The sequence below is a fragment of the Nymphalis io genome, chromosome 25, assembly GCF_905147045.1.
Source record: "Nymphalis io chromosome 25, ilAglIoxx1.1, whole genome shotgun sequence".
Lineage (NCBI taxonomy): Eukaryota > Metazoa > Arthropoda > Insecta > Lepidoptera > Nymphalidae > Nymphalis > Nymphalis io.
In genome coordinates this window covers 7,573,109-7,595,417 of record NC_065912.1, presented here as the reverse complement: position 1 = coordinate 7,595,417, position 22,309 = coordinate 7,573,109, and positions in this window count along the sequence as shown.

The following is a 22,309-nucleotide window of genomic DNA, read 5'->3' as shown; positions in this document are numbered from 1 at the left end:
TAAGATTTTATGTCCCTTGTGTTTGTAATTACACTGGCTCACTCACCCTTCAAACCGGAACACAACAATATCAAGAACTTTTGTTTTGCGGTAGAATACCGCCCAGACGAGCTTGCACAAAGCCCTACCACCAGTAAAACACCTCTGTAAAAACACATGTACATTTACATTTTTGCTATATTTCATCATATATTAAAGTTGAATAACTCAAAAAAAAAAAAAAAAAGTCGAGATGGCCCAGTGGTAAGAAAGCGTGAATCTTAACCGATGAACGTGGGTTCAAACCCGGGCAAGCACTTCTGAATTTACATGTGCTTAATTTCTGTTTATAATTCATCTCGTGCTTTTCGGTGAAGGAAAACATCGTGAGGAAACCTGCATGTGTCTAATTTCATCGAAATTCTGCCACATGTGTATTCTACCAACCCACACTGGAGCAGCGTGGTGGAATAAACTCCAAACCTTCTCCTCAAAAAAGGGAGAGGAGGCCTTAGCCCAGCAGTGGGACATTTACAGGCTGTTACTGTTACTGTAACTCAAAAAATATAGTAAAGTATGAACTGAATAGTGCTATACCGTATCAAAGCAGATTTTACTGTTTTAAGTTAGAACTTCTAACGTTATAACAGTCGAAAAAATTGGAATATTGAGTATAGATTGATAACTTTTAATTTATTTTCGGAAGGTAGAATAGCAAATAGAGATGACAGTGAGTCACCTTCTCTGAAATTATAACCACTTGTAAGCCAACTGCGGAATCTAAAATATCCGTCCAACGTCCGATATAATTACACATCGTTTAAATCGGAACGTAAAATATAAAGGAATAATGTTTGACAATATAATTAGCTTTCCATCTGTACACTAATTATATTATCGATAGACACGAAGAAGCATGCAGCAGCCATCGCGTTTCTTGTGATGTTTCGCTCGTCCATTTTACGTCACGTCACACCCTAAAGTTTATTCTTAAAATTTATCGAAGGATTAGTTCCTGTATTAACTTCGTCGCGTCGTTTATTATAGAAATATAAACAGACATTAAACATTTTATTTATTAGTGACAGTTGAAGTTGAAGCTTATAGGTAAGTTAGTTAATCTTGATTGAGAAATTTTGAATAAATACGTGATTCGAAAAAAATACTATCTTGTCGAGGACTGGGCTCGATCATTTGGTGAACTATCATAGGTCGCTTGTTCAAATTCGGTTTCAAGGATCAAATGATTTAGAACACACTAAAACATACAATAAACTATTATTATTACATTAATATGAAAAATAATCACATTTTATTGTTACATTAATATAAAATCAGTGCATTTCATATGTGAACGGTTGAATGCTCACTCGATCAGTTCGCGCTTGTAACTCGCGTTGCACTCCAATACCTCAGTGTAAGTTCTGACGGCATCGCTGTGACCCTACAACGATGTACGACATTATATTAATTATATATAAATATCCTTAGGTACTGGATCCTAAAACATCTTACTTTTTAGATTCTATAGCGCGTACACCAATTGGTATCACACCTGAACTTATTCCACTTGTGTGGAATTTGCCGTTCCATCGGATTATGAGGGTGAACAAGTAGAAATTGCGCTTGCTGGCTAAACTCCCTTGAGAATGACTGCTGTAGCTGATACATAAATTACCACGGAATTACGTTTTTATCAACTTAGGCATCATAATAGTTTACAGTTTTTAGTTATATCATATATTTTTTCTTAATTTTAGGTAGAATAACAGTTAAGTATAATTGTTTATTTACACTGGTAGCTAAAGTAGTACAAATTACTCCTTACGCCAATGCGCGGACAACCATATGATCTAAGATGTTTTATATCTTCTGTCTATAACACATCAATACAGAGTATTGATACAACAATACAACAAACAATAACAGCCTGTTAATATCCCACTGCTGGGCTAAGGCCTCCTCTCCCTTTTGAGGAGAAGGTTTGGAGCTTATTCCACCATGCTGCTCCAATGCGGGTTGGTAGAATACACATGTGGCAGAATTTCAATGAAATTTGACACATGCAGGTTTCCTCACGATGTTTTCCTTCACCGTTAAGCACGAGATGAATTATAAACACAAATTAAGCACATGAAAATTCAGTGGTGCTTGCCCGGGTTTGAACCCACGATCATCGGTTAAGATTCACGCGTTCTTACCACTAGGCCATCTCGGCTTCATTGTCAGAGTATTGATATATGGCAGTAGAATAATTGATAAGACGAAACGCTTCGAGAAAAGGTAGGTAGTGCGTTGCGCTTACTCTGTCTCGTCTTGGAAGGGGCACTACTGTGCCCCGGATGACTGGTACCCAACATCAACAAAAAGCTTTAAAAAAAAAAGAACAACGTTGCTTTTAGCATTAAGCCTTTTATAAAATGTATATTTTGTGTTGTGCAATAAAAGAATAATTTAAATAAGATAATATTAATGTATAATAGCTTGAAAGTGGGGGACATACTATCAATAACTTGAATTTATAATAGGTAATACATTATTCCCGATAGACTTTGGTTAACCACACATTACACAAGAGAACCACATTAGCTGAACGAACTAATGTGCTTCAGTGTAAAAGGTTAATCGTTTTGTAATAGCGATGCCAACGCCTAACGACTTGCCTACATATGACCTCTTACATTTTAGATACGAAAGTAAAAATGTACAGATATTTATTCATATTTAATAAAATATTAACAGCCATAGATGACCAACAGGCCACCTGATTGTATATCAGCATGGCTTAGCACATATTATCGGTCCCGGCACGACATGCCTATTGAACATGACCTTGGTCTTGTCCAAGTTCATACCGAGACCGACACGCCGGGAAGACTCGCCTAGGCTACGCAGCATTTCGGTGAGTTGTTCCAGCGACTCTGCTATGATGACGATATCGTCGGCAAATCGAAGGTGTGAGATGTACTCGCCGTTTACATTGACTCCATACCTAGTCCAATCCAGCGTTTTGAAAACGTCTTCCAACGCGTTGGTGAACAGTTTCGGGGATATTACATCCCCCTGTCTCACCCCTCTGCGCAGTTGGATCGCCTTCGTCTTACAGTCCTGGATGTGGACAGTCATTGTAGCGGCGTTGTACAGACATCTCAGTACCTCGATATATCTCCAATCGATATGACATCTCTGCAATGAGTCGAGCACTGCCCAGGTTTCGATGGAGTCGAAGGCTTTCTCGATATACGTCGAGGGGAAACCTCTCGAAGTTGTTAGTGAATATACCTACCTAGGACAGATAATACAAGTCGGTAGGAACAACTTTGAGAAGGAAGCCGATCGAAGAATTCGCTTGGGATGGGCAGCATTTGGCAACCTTCGTCAAGTCCTCAAGTCGTCTATACCGCAATGTTTGAAGACGAAAGTCTTCAACCAATGCGTCTTACCTGCCATGACATACGGTGCCGAAACGTGGACACTAACTGCGGGACTAGTCCACAAATTCAAAGTCGCTCAGCGTGCTATGGAGCGAGCTATGCTCGGAGTATCTTTGAAGGATAAGATCAGAAATGAGATTATCCGGAAAAGAACCGGAGTCACCGACATAGCTTGCAAAATTAGCAGGCTGAAGTGGCAGTGGGCTGGTCACGTATGTCGTAGGACCGATGGCCGTTGGAGCAGACGAGTCCTAGAGTGGAGACCGCGAATCGGCAAGCGCAGCGTAGGGCACCCTCCAGCCAGGTGGACCGACGACCTTAAGAAGGTGGCGGGCACCAACTGGATGCGGAAGGCGGAGGACAGGGAGCTTTGGCGCACCTTGGGAGAGGCCTATGTTCAGCAGTGGACAACGATTGGCTGTTGATTTGATTGATTTGATTGATGGCTTAGCACATAAATACACAGCTCTCTCTTGGTCTGTATTCTACAGGCTGTAAGGGTCCGTTCACACAGACCGGCTCGGAGAGCATCGGCCTGCTTTTTTCTTTTCACACAGACCGGGTCGTATACGCTTGGAATTGGCCGGAGCGGAGCCGCCAACTATTTCACATCGACCGGCTGGAAGAGATCTGAAAGCGGGTGCGAGCGAGAAAGAGCACGCAAGCGGAGCCGGTCGGCTCCTTTTATTACTTCACACGAAGCGCGTTCAGGCATTTTTAATGACAAAAAAGGTGCAAATGCAAAAATAAACTTTACTACAATCACTCAAAACACTGTTTCCAACGTGATAAAAATCTGCTCTCCTCTCCGAGCCGGTCTGTGTGAACGGACCCTAATACGGCACTAGAGCTTCATTAGCAAATCGATTCTACAAACTGGAGTACAAGACTGTAAGATAAATCATTTACATTTGATGAAAACTTTCAGGATTTGAACCGAACGCACAGCCAAGTTCACTACCGACATCCGTTTTTCCGGGCATTTACAAGGTAAACTTACTTCAGTACACATCCAATTATGTTTATTATGACATATCATTTTAGTTCCCATTGTGTGTCCGATCTATATTATAAAAAATAGATACGTGGAAATATGAAAGTCAAAGCGGAAACATAAAACCCGAAGCCTATATTACTAAGTCCACCAATAGTACGGTCCAAAGTGCATATTAAGAAATAAGTTACCCAAGTAACATTGTATTGTGTAATATGCACAGACGGAACCTAGTCTATTGTACATGATACAAGCTTGCATGTATTATTAATGTATCATCTCTAAGGCTAAGCGGTACATCGCCTCTTGTGTTTAGTAGAATCGAATGTATTTGAAGCATTCAAAAGTGAATATTGAGTACTATCACAAGATTATTATTATCAACACACATCCCACTCTACTTTGCAATTTTATATGGGGCTAGACCATATAAAATTGCAAACGGCTTCATTTTGCAAAGTAAGTTATCACTAAGAAATTATTCCGGGTTCCTTCAAACGAGGCGTGAAGAGGCATCTTGCGGGCCGGCAAGGCGAAGGCGGCTAATGCAGAACGTTTTTCCCGTCTGTACTGGCCGTCGTCGCGTTTGGACTCTACTACCACTTACCATCAGGTGGAGTAGAGTCATTTGCCCTCCCGGCGAATATAAAAAAAAAAAATTCAAAAATATATATATGAAAAATATAAATGTAAATGGACGAACGGAACCTATTGGCATATTTACTGATTTGTTGATTGGCAATCAAATAGTAATATCACAATTGGTGGTAGGGCTTCGCGCAAGCCTGTCTGAATCAATGTAATTGAAAAAGACGTCAAACTGCAGAAACTGCTGATCTTTTGGAAGTGAAACTTCTTACTCGATAATCGGTAGGCGGTAAAATTTTAAGGATGCGTTGTTTTTAGGAATATTTCGATACATAAAAGAGAAGAGAAATATGACGTAAAGAGAAAGAGAGCTATATATTCCAACAGCATAAGAAAGCATCATGTTAATTGTCACGGCATACGAGACAGACCTTACGTTCTTTTAGTATAATTTATCCAAACCTATCTTTAAAAATTTTATTTAAGCCGAGATGGCCTAGTGGTTAGAACGCGTGCATCTTAACCGATGATCGTGGGTTCAAACCCGGGCAAGCACCACTGAATTTTCATGTGCTTAATTTGTGTTTATAATTCATCTCGTGCTTGACGGCGAAGGAAAACATCGTGAGGAAACCTGCATGTGTCTAATTTCATTAAAATTATGCCACATGTGTATTCTACCAACCCGCATTGGAGCAGCGTGGTGGAATAAGCTCCAAACCTTCTCCGCAAAACGGAGAGGAGGCCTTAGCCCAGCAGTGGGACATTAACAGGCTGTTACTATACTATACTATAAGAAAGCATCATGTTTATTGTCACGGCATACGAGACAGACCTTACGTTCTTTTAGTATAATTTATCCAAAACTATCTTTAAAAATTTTATTTAGTAATATCTGCCATTGGCTTATAAATACTTTTCTTATTAATCAAGAGTCATAAAGATAAAATACAAGTGAAGTTAAGCCGCGTCGTGAAAATAGTATCTGTAAAGCTCAGGCCAAAAGTGTGCGACCAAGGATGCGGAATCTCTTTATAGTAGTTATCTCGCTTCGTCGCACAAGTGTAGCTTTTGCTTTAGAAATGATTCCACTTCAGTACCTTACTATGATTAGTCACGCAGGTGTGTTCAATGCTTTATAAATACATTTGACATATAATTTAAATAGTTTTTATACTAATTATAACTATGCCAATTAATAAATTTTAATATAAACAAATATATTCAAAACAAGATTGTATAATAAATATAGAAATATATTATAAAAAATTGGATGTCATGAGACAACCAGCTATAAAGAAGTTCCTTATCCGCTACATATTATATACTAGCTAACCATCCTGGCTTCACACTGTAGATAATTTTTTTTTATTTTTGAATGAGATTTGTGACAAATCCATTCTTAGTGAGCATTCATCCATTCTTAGTCTACATTGCGAAAGTATGCTTAATTTCGAGTCGGACAGTCAGTGGTATTTCGCTTATTTAACTAGATTAAATAAATTAACAAATAATTGCAGATGCGGATATCTATACTGGAGTAATATAAAATTAAATAAATATAATAATTAATATATTAAATTATTATTATTTAAATTATATTAAATTTTATGATTCAAATATACCTTTTCCGTTTACAATATACAAATTATTTTTATAATGCACTAGTTTATATTTATATCAAAATTTAGTTATTTATTTTATTTTTTTATTTAAGTAAAAGATGTTTTTGTTTTGTTTGTCGTCAATTAGAATTTTTTTTTATTGTTAAGAGCCTATAATTGATATATATTTTGTTAAAATATTTTTATAAATGCAATAACAAATTTTTTTCCTGAATATATAACGTTGGCTTTCTATTTGATAAATAAATTAATTACTTAAAAAATATACCTGACACAACATGCTTGTAAACACACAAAGGCACATACTGTTACAAATATTCAGTCACTTATTTTGAAACAGCTCTCCTTCAAGTGCCTGGAGTGCAACAGTAACATAACGAATTTCGTTCTAAAATGAGATACACATTAACGGCTAGGTATTGAGCAGGCCATTTAGTAGTTAAGTTATTGAAGTGTGCTCTGGTTTGAATATTGAGTGACCTAGACACTTATTATGTGCAAGTATTTCGTGAATCGCATTCTTAATATACAAGGAACATAACATCTTAGGTTCCGTGGTTATATGATTGCACATTGACGGTGTATCGTTTATAGTTGTGTCTATGGGCGGAAGTGACCGTGCTTTACCTCGTTGATCTAGTAGCTACCTAACAGGGCTGCACGCGCATGTGTGGTCAGCTATGCGTCGATATTCTACCCCATTGGATTTGAGAGTGACTGAATAGACTTTTATTTCACAAATACACTTGTGCACTAAAATATGTCCTGCGCAGTCTGCTAGTCTCCATTGATAATGGCTGAAAATCGATCACTAGGACAAATGATCAACTCGTTTCCCTTCTTAAAATATTTGGAGTATACGTAAAGTTTGATTAAAAAAACAATTAAAGTCATTACGCATCTGTATTCATATCTATATTACCTGCAACGCACCTGTAAGCCCTCCGGTCTTGCAGGTGTCCATGGGTGATAGTCAATTTACACATGTTTGCTCCCCTCTAACATAAAAAAAATCTAAGCGCTGCAATCGAGTAAAATACCAAAGTGATTTAGTAGTTTGTTCTAGTTTGATTGATTTTACAAATGGCAGCTCCAGATTCAGTCTATTAGCGGCGGAACTGCACGTGTTCTTCGCGGAATACGATCCCTTTGATGCGTGCTGAAATAATGATTAATGTTCTCTACTTGAGAAATGGTTTCATATACTTGTAACTTGTGTATTAATAATGTGTTACAAAATACTTACCGTTGATGTTTAATAACAGGTTAATTCATAGGATACTGACTAGGATGCAATAATTTGAATTAGAGATTGGATAAAAAAACAAATGTCATATACTGAATTGTCATGTTTTTTATTCATTTCGTACTGGGCGATGAAGGAAACCCCTGGTGGGTTTGTAAAAGCGTAATGGAATACGCTCTAAACGTTCTTCTTAAGCAGAGAGGGGGGAGAAGGAAGATTTGCCCAGGAATGAACATTCAATAGCTGATTTTACTTTACATTACGGAACTGTAAAATGCTTAAAACATTAATACATAAAAATATTTTATACTAAGACTATTGACCCGGAATCGCAAGGGTAACACAATACAAAAATTAAGAGACAAAATATTCAGGACCTCTTTTTAGAATCAATATTATTTTCATATAATAAGGAAGTCCTATCCCCGATAGCAACCTACTGATTCCAATCTAAACCCACTTAAACATACACAAAAAAATATCAGCCTACAATATATATACATATATTATAATATATTTAATTTCGCTTATTAATTTCGGATTTCATGATGAAAAATATAACATCGGAGAGCGAGTCCTTTCGACTCGAGTTATAAGTCTACTATGGTATGAAATATGAACAATCTCGTTAAGCAAAAAGTATCTTGTTTTGTTTAGTTTTATTTATCGAGACATGCTCGACATATTTCAGGAAGAATTACGCACGATTTACTTTAATACGGGCCCGTTCCAAAATAATGTATTTACATATAAGGTTCTTAGAAGCTCACTTAATTATAGTTTTTATACACAAATTTATTTTATCTTTTCCTCAACAGAGCAACGGTTTACGCAATAACGTTTAAGTACCAGGTTTGGTTTTGACCACTTGGACTATTGTTTGTAAGTGGATTCACCTACTGCGTATTACCTTGGTCCTTAAGGGCTTTCTGAGGCATGAGAAAATGCTGCAAATTTCTTAACTCCGAACTGCTTTCGACGACGTTTTATTTGGTGGTAAGGCTTTGTGCAGGCCTGGGTGGATACCACCCACTCATCATACATTCTGCCGCTAAGCAGCAATACTTAGTATCGTTGTGTTTCGGTTTGAAGTGTGAGTCAGCCAGTGTTACTACAGGCACAAGGGACAAAATATCTTAACTCCTCAGGTCGGTGGCGTATTGGCGATGTAAGGAATGGTTATTATTTCTCACATTGCCCATGTCTATGGGTAGAGGCTTACAATCAGTTGTCCTATTTGCTCGATTAGAATTTGGGACCCCATATTCTGCAGTCATTCAAGCTAACCACTAAACCAACCAGACAATAACAAAATACATGTAACAAATAGTAACAATATAAGACGAGGTGATCCCGAATCAAAGCTTCACCACATCCCATCAGTGACTAGGTTGATTAGATTTACATACACTATGGAACTTGTATTACTATTTCACTCGCAAGCTGTCGAATTTTGTGAATATTTGGGTACATTATGTAAAATAATATGAAACAGATTATGTGTTGTATTCAATTACATATGACAGAAGATTTTATTTATCAATTATATAAATTGGAAAGAATTTAATTCGAAAAAGATTTTTTTTAATAAATTTTTAATAAATGTAAATATGTATAATTTATTTTAAAAATGGAATAATATATGTGTATATTTAAAAATACGAAAGACTACTTAACATGCTGTCTGTACATTAAGCAAATAAAATCATATACTTATTTATTGAAGTAGGCTGCTCTAAGAGCACTTTTAAATCTTCATGTTAAAGTATTGAATTGAATTTAATGTACCGGAATGTAAATTCTACTGAAAAGAACTGGCAAGAAGCTCACTAATTACTCTTTTGCACATACTTACTTTTCACTACAGAGTCAATCAAATACAATTAAATTTATGCACATCTTGCATGGAAATTAACAATTATACGCTTTATTATTCATACCTATAATCTTTTATTGATAATATGCCTTATTTATTAAAGTTTTTTGGCATGAGATTTAAATTTATTAATAGGAAAAGTGAAAAAATCTTAAAAGACTTATTTACTTATTATTATCAAAATAATAAGTCTAAAATAAAAAAAGAAACAGAAAAATATCTCGGGATAGAATCCGTACTTTATCCATATGAAATCGGGACGGGCAGCTAGTATGGAAAACATGTACGAGTGATCGGTAATACCTATTTGTTTATCTATTTTAAATAAATAACAAAATAATCTTAAACGTACACATGCTACTTGAGAGAGTAAATATGCTCAATTCGAAATGTTGTTATCTAACAAAATCGTAAAATATACCTTCAAATGACTCCCCGAAATCTCAAAAAAACGAATATATTTTATTTACCAAAAACAAATGAGTACAGAAACCGTAAACTCAAACCGAGCGACAACTCTGCTGACAATACATCGTTCGTCATACATTTTATGTATATTTCGCTCAACCTGACATCAGAATATGTCCTTGAAAAACCGATATTATACATCCATTGCTGTTTTTATATAGCAAGCTTATTTCCAATGGCTATGAAACCGTCAATGGTTGTTGTACATTGAAATAATTTAGACAATCTTTCTTTGTAATTTTGTGGAGTTGTCGTATGAAATGTTACAGGTCCACATCTGTCGTAACGAATGGGGGAAGATTTAATATATTGACTCGTTTATTTCGCTGTGTACTTATCTCAACACATTTTATCAAATTGTAAACAATTTTTTTTTTAATAATTGACATATTTTGAAAAGTTAATGAACCATAAACAATATAGAGACTATCATCGGCCCTGGCCTTTGATCAAGGTAGAGCGAGATTATCTTTCAGCGCCCTTTGGTCGACACTTACACTTTGCATACATTACATTTCAGTGAAATAAATAATAATAACATGTGGTATAAAAGTCAAACAACGCTTATGTACCTGGAAATTGATTTTGACGCGTCGACGACTTTTCTATAATACATTGGAATAAGCTCCAAACCTTCTCCTCAAAAAGGAAAGGAGGCCTTAGACCAGCAGTGGAACATTAACAGGCTATTACTGACGTTTTCAATAAAAAAATACTATTGTAAAATCGACAATTCGATTATCCGTCAGCAAAACGCTTATAAGGACCGTTCCTGTTACCAAAATACTATTTCGATTTATAAAACCAACTTAAAATAAGCTACAATATTGTTACAATTTATATAATAAAAGCAACAACCTGTGATTGACCCACTAATAGGCCTATAAAGAGTCTATACAGCCCTTTGAAGAGACGGTTTGGAGCTTATCTACTATGCTGCTCCAATATGGGTTGGTACACATGTAGAAGAATTTAAGTTACATTAGACACACGCAGGTATAAATTAAGCACATGAAAATTTAGTTCTTATCTGGGGTCGAACTTGTGATCATCGGTTAAGATTCACGCGTTCTAACCACTGGACCAATGGTGAAAGAAAAGAAGAAATGTTTAACTAAATGCAGCTAAACATCAATTTTATTAAAAGCCAATAATAATCGCCAATATGCCGTCAATCGAAATGATTAAATAAACAGATAACACAAAATAATTAACAATAAAATTATCGAGTCACAAGTTACATTGCAATGTGAATTTTATTCTCATTTCAGTTACGCGAAGTCGAATATAAAAATTATATGAATATAAATTCACTTCAAAACTAATTTACTTTACTAGAATACTTAATGAAAGTTTTAGTTTGATGTAAACAGACTTTACTGCAGTGGAATTAATAGTTTCGTAAAAACTCATTCATCGTTAAAACTTTAGAATGCATAAAAAGTTTTTGTATATTTATGCAATTCAAAATACAGACAAAAACTCAACAGTAGAATTAGTAATGTAAATGTTTTCAACACATTTTATATAATAAAAAAGTAACAGCATACCCACTGCTGGGCCATCTCATCACGAGAAGGCTTAGAAGTAATTCCATTACACTGATCTGTTTGTTGTTGATCGGTTTGATAAAAAAAGACACAAATTACAATATCACACAAATTACATTAAAAAAAAATGTTATGCGGAAAGAAGAAAAAAATATATCACAATTTTGTGAGCTTATTTAAGATGCGATTTGTACAATAAAAGTCAACGTGCCCTTTAAACGTAAGTTACTTTTTATGAAATGACAAATAACACAACTTACCCGAGTACGTGAATGGAATTTATAAAGGAATTCCTTGTTGAACTCGACAATAAGCTAGTTTCGCGAGGTACGGGTGAAGATGTCACGGGAATAATACTCTGAACACGCTTGTTATAATTTTGTGTATAGACAATTTACATTTTATTCATTTATAGTTTTTATGTATGTATTTTTGTGTAGCCGAGATGGCCCAGTGGTAAGAACGCGTGAATCTTAACCGATGATCGTGGGTTCAAACCCGGGCAAGCACCACTGAATTTTCATGTGCTTAATTTGTGATTATAATTCATCTCGTGCTTTACGGTGAAGGAAAACATCGTGAGGAAACCTGCATGTGTCTAATTTCACTGAAATTCTGCCACATGTGTATTCCACCAACCCGCATTGGAGCAGAGTGGTGGAATAAGCTCCAAACCTTCTCCTCAAAAAGAGGAGAGGAGGCCTTTAGCCCAGCAGTGGGACATTCACAGGCTGTTACGGTACGGATGTAGATATTTTGTTTTATTTTTCTATAGTTAATTGCTTAAGGTGTTATTTACGTTTTGTCTTTATCACTAACTAGCTATCGAGCTTCGCACAGGTTGAATAAGGTTTATATCGTTATACATTGGTACGGGGCGCACATCGGTGAAGTTCTCGTCGGCAGGAGTTTTTCCAAATTCTTTCGCAATCGTCGTCGTATTTCAGCCAATTTACACAATACATTAACTAATTATGAATTATAAACACGAATTAAGCACATGAAAATTCAGTGGTGCTTGCCCGGGTTTGAACCCACGATCATCGGTTAAGATTCACGCATTCTAACCACTAATTCATCTCGTGCTTGACGGTGAAGGAAAACATCGTGAGGAAACCTGCATGTGTCTAATTTCATTGAAATTCTGCCAGATGTGTATTCTACCAACTCGCATTGGAGCAACGTGGTGGAATAAGCTCCAAACCTTCTCCTCAAAAGGGAGAGGAGGCCTTAGCCCAGCAGTGGGACATTAACAGGCTGTTACTGTACTGTTAATTAATTATACACCTTCCTTATGAACTACTCCGTCTTTTGATGAAAACCTTATGAATTGTTTCGGTAGTTTTTGAGTTCATCGCGTTCGGACAGCCAGACGCGGCGAAGGGAGTCTGTGTTAAAATATGTAGTGATTTGCATTTATTTTGTCAGGTTTTGTTCCTATGATTGTTAAAATATATTAGTGTTAGCAGTTTCTTTGGGACACTAAAAATTAGGTAGTCGGGGGGTTTCCTCCCATCAACCTTACCCACCTCAATCAATTTATCAAGTATGAATTATGTGATTAAAATAACTGAAAAAAAACGGTTACCTATATAACATTAGAACTTGTGACACAAAAAAATATCTAAGCATTTAACGGCTATAATTGTTATATAAGGATAGGTTAATAAGCAACGCTGTATCTTCTTTCGAATGTTGAATCAATGATGAGAGAAAGAGAAATTCTAAGCACCCGCATTATACTAAACACTCGCTAACAATTGATGAATGTAATTAAAGACGATATTTCTTAAGAATGTTATCATTCAAACTATAAATAAAAAACTACAAAAGTTTGTTGTTGCCATAAACAAAAAAATAATTTATATTATTCCAAACAATTGCAACAGACTAAATAAACAACAAACGTGAACGCGAAGATCAAAAAAAAAAAATTACAACTTGACAACATAAGATATTGCCTAACCCAAACAGACCATCTTATATCAAAGGGACATATGATACTATACAAATATCGGCAACCCATATTTAATACGCCTGCCTCGTATTTACAAAACTCTGTAATGGCCACTTCATTTTCAACACAAACAGACACTGTGCTCACCGTCCATATTAATCTCTATCAAATAATAACGCCGTGTTCGATTGTGTTTGAAGTTGAAAAACGTCTGAGACTAAAGGAAGTGAATCAATATTGCCTAACTGTCTAGCAAATAGACAGTTACGTAAAGAGTTGAGATATGGATGCTATTAATGTTTAGGATTTTATTATAGGTCACAGATGATACAGTAGTTAATTAAAGATATATAAGAATATATATTTCAAAACGTTAATCTGGATACAGATGCCATTAATTTAACTTGCGAAATATTCTCTGAAGAAAATATTCATGGCAACTACCTGTTATTAGTAGTAGAGCCTTGCGTCTCGGTGGTTATCTACGATTATAATTATATTCTACCTCCAAACAGCACAAAATTAGTATTATTTTGTTCCGGTTTGAAAGGTCGCAAGGGACAAAATATTTTAGTAACCAAGGTTGGTGGCACATGGCGTTGTATATGGTGATTAATATTTTCTACAGCGCCAATGTCTATAGGCGGTGGTGATCACTTACCAACATGTGGCCGATTTGCCAGTCTGTCAACTATACCTACCAGCAATAATGTAATAATAGTCTTGATGCTGTGCGCGATAATTCATCACGTCTACCGGCGAAAAAACTTCGAATTACAACTTTATTTGAAAATAAAACTAAACAATAATTACAAATCACAAAAGATAACATGTTATATTTAGGTAATAGCAATTCCTTATCAGAAAATATTGTATTAAATTATCCGATTTACAAATTCATTTAAATGAATATATAAATGTATTAAATAATGACTTAAAACAATCGACATAATTGTATAGAAGAGTATTTTGAATTCTTAGCTTATTTTTTAATTAAATGACATAGGCTCAAAATATTCTGCCATTTTCATTTACGATAAAAATACCCGAAAGAGATTGATAAGTGATTGAATATTTATTTATATATTAGAGTAATTGGTCGGCGAAAACATTTTAATTTTTTCTACCTATCGACAATCGTAAATTCGACCACAGCTTATCCTAAAATAAATGTATCTGTTATTAAAGCTACAGATACATAATGAGTTATTGGTCATAAAACATAATTTATTAGACGCTTAACATATATGATTTAGAACTCTCCTACCGTAAGATTAAAAGCACGGGTGAAGAAACACGTGTGATTCATTTGTTTAATTTGTGTTATTGATTAAAATTTATCTATTTCTATTTACGATTATATAATATTCAAGAAAAACTTTAGAAACAAACAAAATCAGAATCAAGTAAAAGAATTATTTTAAATGATATTAAATTCAATTAAACATCAATCAATACTTTTATTTATTTCATGAAAATGCATTTTGAGTATTCTTAATAATTATGAATACATGACTTAATGAAAATGTTGAAATTATCCTTACTAACATTATAAATGCGAAAGTGAGCTTGTTTGTTTGTTACGTTTTCATGTCTTAATGATAAATAATGAATCGTTGCTAATAAATTGCATTCAATTCGGTCGAGTCTTACTTAACTTTTTAATGCGAGGAAATTAAAACAATTATTTGAAAAATTCATACCCAATATTTCACCCACAACTACGTTCATTTAAATATGCTACATAATGAATAAGAAAGAACTCAATGCTATTGCAATGAGCACTAATAAAATTGGGATCTCTGTTTAATATTATTTAAGAACAATTAAAGTTTTAAAAATACTCTGACAATATTCAATGAAAGTTTATTTATAGCGAGTAAACAATGAATATACATACAAAATCTTAACTCGTAATGTAAATAAACAAATACAAGCTTACGGGAAAGAGCGCCAGTTATGTAAACATATCGACATAAGCTCTCGTGTTGTAAATCTTGTTTTTAATTTCAGAAATATTTAGTCGTAAAAAAATTTCTCAACGGTCCTTCACAGGATTTAGAAAAATATAAATATTTGCACGATAAAAGTACAACTACGTTCCATTATACAATTATTATGGTGTGAGACGAGGGTTGGAGGGTGGAGGGTTGAAACTCACCGATGGCAATTGATATCCCCTTCTATAGAGATCGCCCAGTGTTTAGAACATTAGTAAGTCTTAATCAAAATTATTTTAAACCGGACATCCGCCACAATTATCATGTACTTAATGTATGATTATAATTTATATCGCACTTGGCGGTGAAGGAAAACATCGTGAGCAAATGTGTGTAAAAGTAACACGTCTACGTATTACACTCTTACGGGTGCACTTTTAAAATAAGAACACTCTCGAGAAATATTTGACAGTATATCTCGATAGTGTACACACAGTCGAATATGAAATAATTATCAAACAGTTCATAATAATAAATCAGCGATGCTTTCCATAATTTGAAACCGCGATCTTCGTTTAAGCTTAACACAGCAATACTCTCTAAGCCATCGCGACTCGAAAAGAGATCAATCATTCAATATAAATAAATCTATTAATTACATATATGTACAATTCTATAGAACAAACTGTGTTTATCCCGACATGTACAAGACATAAAAATAATACATTATACTCGTATAAAATACTTCAATAGGATCTCTCACCAACAAGATAGATAGAAATAGATCAATCACCACCACAACGTGTCCCTTATCAAAAACATGTGTGTCTTCTTGATGTACAAACGTCATTCATAAACTTCCGCAAAAAGGGCCTTTTATATCACGAATCATTAAAAATTCTTAAAGAGTTATTTCAGACGGTTATGTGAGAAAAACGTTCGTCAGTATCGGTTTCCTTTGATATGAACCTTTTAGCCATCTGTCTGGATGATGGATGACATCTGATCTTAAAGGACCTTGAACTCTTAGGACCATCGTCCATTAGAAGACGCGGTGCTGTTTATAGTAAACCCTTTTTTATCATGTTTTGATTTGTTTCGCTCCATTAACTCGGAGTTTAAATTATTATTTATTATAAAAATCTGCAACTATATTTATAAAGTATAATAAAAAAGTAAGCCTGTTAATGTCTCACTGTTGGGCTAAGCCTCCCTATCACTGCTGGCTTTTTTCGAAGAGATTTTCGAGCTCTTTCCACCACCGCCGAGCGCGAGATGAATAAAAAACTTAAGCAAATGACATTCAGTGATGCTTGTCCAGTTTTGAACCCACTACCTTAGGTTAAGATTCACGTGCTTAACTCACTAAGACATCTAAGATATTTAACTACATATATTTATAATTACATCCAATATACTATATTAAAATTATTATTCTTATAATTCAATACATCATTGTGTGACAGTTGTGGATTCCGCGAGTCAATTATATAAACGAATAGGTCGATATAGGTAATTTTTGAAGTGAAAACTTTTTAAGGCGCGTTGCGCTGGTTTACGTAGCGCCCTACGCACGGTAGTATGCGCAAGCAATTCCATGACGTCCCCCGACAAATCGGAGTGGGTACCGCTTATTTTTAGTGGGTATTCCGGCATCTTCAGCGCCAGCGAGTCCCATATACCCCCCACCTCATGTGGGGGAAACACGTAATTGTGTTCAGTGTTTTCCAGCGAAAAAAAAATGGTTTATCGTAAGGGATAGGAAAGTGAGGTTTCGCGTCACCGCAATGCTAATGTTCATATAATTAAGTCGTTGAAAGTATAAATAGTTCAAGTATTGTAGAAATTAATGAGGATAATAATTATTGAAATTTATTCAAATACTAACAGTATTTACAAATAATATAATTCGTATTTTAATTATTACTTATTTGTATAAAGCTGTATTTGAAGCTTGTATTTTGATGAATAAAAAGCTATATAATAAAAAGGGATGGAATTAGTAATTGGATTACGAATAGATGTGGAAATTGGACAAATATATTTACCAGTTACAAGTTTTCACTTCTATCGGCAGTCCATATCACTGCCCTTTTTTATTTATTTCTATTCAAGTAGTCTACCCTGTATTCGTCAATTACTTACATAATATTTAGAGCTATATATAGAGCTAGGGGAATTGGTGTTTAACAATTATAACCAACGCAGGAGATGTTATAGTGCACAAGTGTGTGCGCAAACACAGGTGCACTCTCTAGTCGTAACTCTCATAATCCAATGAGATAGTAAATTCGACACGCCCGGAGACATTTCAGTTCAAGATAAATAGAAAGAAGTAGACAAATATCACTTACAGAATTATAGTATTTATTATGTTTGAGCCCGCCTCAAACGTAATGAGATTGACAAATATAATTCGACGTATGGCTGAACAAATCGAACGATTATTTACTTTTTTTCTGCTTTTAATATACTTCTGTATTTATATTGAAAGTTAATCAATTAATCTTAATATATTTTATTAATTAAGTGCTATTCTGTAAGATCTCACTCGTGAAATGTTGAAAACCGAATTACGGTGACACGATATTTTGATGCGGTTTCCTTTATAAATACTTGGTTGTAGGGCATTGTGCAAGCCCGTCTAAGTAAGTGCCACGCACTCATCAGATACACTTCAGCTGCTAAGCAGCAATACTTATTATTATTACATTTCGGTTTGAGTGAGCCAGTGTAGCTACATGCGCAAAGAATATCTAAGGAAACCTTTTAAATATTCCCATCACTGAATAAAGAACGAAAACCTAATAAATAAAAGTCTAAATTTTTGCAGTTTTATATCGTGTTTATTATATTGAGAGAGAGTAAAATCGGGCTAAGGCCTCCTGTCCCTTTGAGGTTGTCCCTTGAAGGTTTGAAGTTATTCCAAAACGCTGCTCCAATGCGGGTTGGTGGAATGTGGCTTGTTTTCACTAAAATTAGACACATGCAGGTTTCTACATAATGTTTTCATTCACCTCCGAGCACGAGATGAATTATAAAAATAAATTAAGCACATGAAAATTCAATGGTGTTTGCCTGGATTTGAACCCGAGATCATCGGCTAAAATTCACGCGGTCAAACCAGGTCTGTGTCAGCTATAGCTTCATATTAAAATTCATGGATGCCAGCCCTTACGATTGATAGACGCGACTTACGACCTATTACTATAATATTTTTTTTCTATTTTTAACGATGTCAAGTTAATTTCCCTGAGAATAAATCTTATATAAACGAGATTGGTAACTTACGGTGACCCTTTTAAATTTTTTCTTTAGATTTTATTAATGGGATTTTGATAATGAGTTTCGACGATTTTCTTAAATATTTCCCTGTATCGTATAGAATAAAAGTAGCGATTGTATAAAAAATATTTACTCACAAGAATTGATGTGTACATAACAAATCTTTCGCTGACGTCATATGGCGCTCAATCTTACGTGACGTCATCTGACACTCGAAATTTCACTTACTCGTTTGACGAAGTCTCATTCCTTACCATGCTGAGATGTTTGTTTACACAACAATAATAAATGTTTTAGTAGGTACTCGTAGTTCGATGTTACCTAGGGTGGTTACGTAGGGTGGTACCTACCCAGACGAGCTTGCACAAAGCCCTACCACCATTTTAGATAGATCGATAAATTGACTACCAAGTAGCTGTTGGTGTAAGAAACGTGTCCTTTATCAAACTTGTAAGGTCGACTAATGAGAGATCACTCTGTTCTTTTCATATTATGCAATCATTTAATTTACAAATTAAAATGATCAATGTTTTTAACTTATAAAGAAAACTGCATGTTAAATATGAAATAAATAAACTCACAAACGTTGAGCATAAATAAAATAAAGTGCTCATAAAAATTATTCGTGTGAAATCAACATTTCATAATTAGCGATTATGTAAAAATATGTCAAATTAATTCGAAGATTCGAAGAAGAATTTAAAAATATGTTCGAACCTTATATAATTAACGTTTATTAGCGTATTAAATATATATTTATTATGACTGATTGACATAAATCACTGCAACTCGTTTCGGCGTCATTGCGATAACGATCGTTAAACATGGCAAATGTTTGTATTAGTCATACATTGGTCATACATTGGTCCTCCTGTCCTTTTTCGACTACAACCAATCTCAAGGTAGACTAGCCAACTGCCTACACAAGTGTACATAATCCTATGGGACTGCAAATTCAAAACGATCAGTCAGAGTTTAGGCGCAGAAACATCGGCTTTACGTGCTTTCCGAGGTACGGGGGAACTTTCAACTTCCAGACTCCGAGCTGCCACTGAGAATCTTCGACACCCAATAACTATTTATGGGCCCGAATTTTTACATTTGTTATAAAAAAATAATTAAAGAAAGAAAAATACACTAGCTACGGAGCACAATGTTTTCAATAAACTCAGTTCTAGAAACACCAAACCCTTCCTTGCAAGTTCATACATAGTAATTTGTAGAGAGCTCACACAGCACTCATAAACATGTCATAAAAGATAACCTCTGTAACATATTACCTAGGTTTCTAAAAAAACACCATGTTCGAGATCGTTTTATGGTCCCGGGTTCCGTACAGGTAAAATAAATATTTAATTTTTGCAGGTATTTTGTTCGAACCAAAGTAGATCATATACTATATACGTATACAGTACAGTACAGTAACAGCCTGTTAATGTCCCACTGCTGGGCTAAGGCCTCCTCTCCCTTTTGAGGAGAAGATTGTGGAGCTTATTCCACCACGCTGCTCCAATGCGGGTTGGTAGAATACACATGTGGCAGAATTTCAATGAAATTAGACACATGCAGGTTTCCTCACGATGTTTTCCTTCACCGTTAAGCACGAGATGAATTATAATCACAAATTAAGCACATGAAAATACAATGGTGCTTGCCCGGGTTTGAACCCACGATCATCGGATAAGATTCACGCGTTCTAAGCACTGGGCCATCTCGGCTATTTATATACGTATATTACTTTTTATTTCAAGTAACGAAAATTATTATTATTTTGGTGTAGTTGATAATCTAGTCTTTCATTGAAGTTTTATTTAATGTGTTAAATATAAATTTGTTTATTCAATTAAATTTATAGTAATCATTTTAAAATTTAAAGCTCAGCAAGAGGCCTGAATTATTTATTGTTGTTTAAAAAACTTTTAAGATTCTCCCACATGCCATTTTTCGAGTTGAAGTTAATAATTTCGATTTGTCTTTTTATTTAGAATTGTATAGTTTTTTTAAAAATAATTGTTAACATCATACATGTTACTAAACAAGCTTGTCTGGGTAGGTAACATCCACTCATCAGATATTCTACCGCAAAACAGCAGTGCTTGGTATTGTTGTGTTCCGGTTTTAAGGGTGAGTAAGCCAGTGTAATTACAGGCACAAGGGACATATACACATTTTAGTTCCCAAAGTTGCACGTTCGCGATATAAGCGATGGTTAACATTTCTTCAATGTATATGTATATATGTGTATATTTATCTTCTTCTTCATTTCTACAATGTCAATGTCTATGGGTATTGATGACTACTTACCATCAGGTAACCCATATGTTCGTCCACCTACCATACTATAAAAATATAAATATGCTTTTCATTTCCCTTAATTAGACATTTAACAAATCTAAGCACTAAATTCATACTTGTAGACAGGTTTAAGTGGCTTAGGTACTTTATATCTTTTTGTATTTATATAATTTATATACATATACATTGAAATCTACGAGTTGACATGAGGTGAAAATCCAAATAAATAAATATTAATGTAATATACATTAAATTTAATCTATCATAACATATTTTGCAAATGATTCCTAAAAATATATTAAAAAGAAAATTCGTAAGAATTGTAATCGTCTCGAGTTACGATAACTTCGTGTCACGTTATCAGAGTTTTAATCAAAATGTATGCGTTTATTCACTTCACTTTTCATTTTCGAGATAATTCAATTTACTTTTAATAAAATTTTATCAAAGTAGATATATAAATTAATAATTTAATAACATTTAAAGGGGCCTGACGCATCTTGGGTCATCACCAAACTGGAGGCTTTATGCGTAGGCATTTCTATGAGATATACTTGATATTTTTTTAATACCTAATATTTTTGTTTAACGGAACATGCTACACGTTAGCCTATGTAAATAGCACACGTTAATCTGATCCTAAACAAACTAAACTTTCCCTATCAGCATCATGAAACAAACGCTAACTTTCACGTTATCGTTTACGCTCCAGTAAAATGTCCAAAGACAATCTAAACAGAACATAGGTTAAGGAATTCCTCTTCCGATAAAAACAAAAGATACAGATACATAGCAGCCTCTCTAACCAGACATAATCTTAACCGAACAATGATCGTTATTAATGCAGATATTTGCGTGCGCCAAGCTGCGAATGAATTATTCATTATTTGCCGATGTTAGTAAACGATTTTAAAACGATAATAGAATACACGATATAAAGTATCCTAACGCAGATTGTCACGTGTAGCAGATTATTATCATATGATACAGGTTTCAAGTTTCCTCACGATATTTCTAAATATATAAATGTAAATTAAACGCTTGACAATTCAGTCGTACTATCGAGCAAATA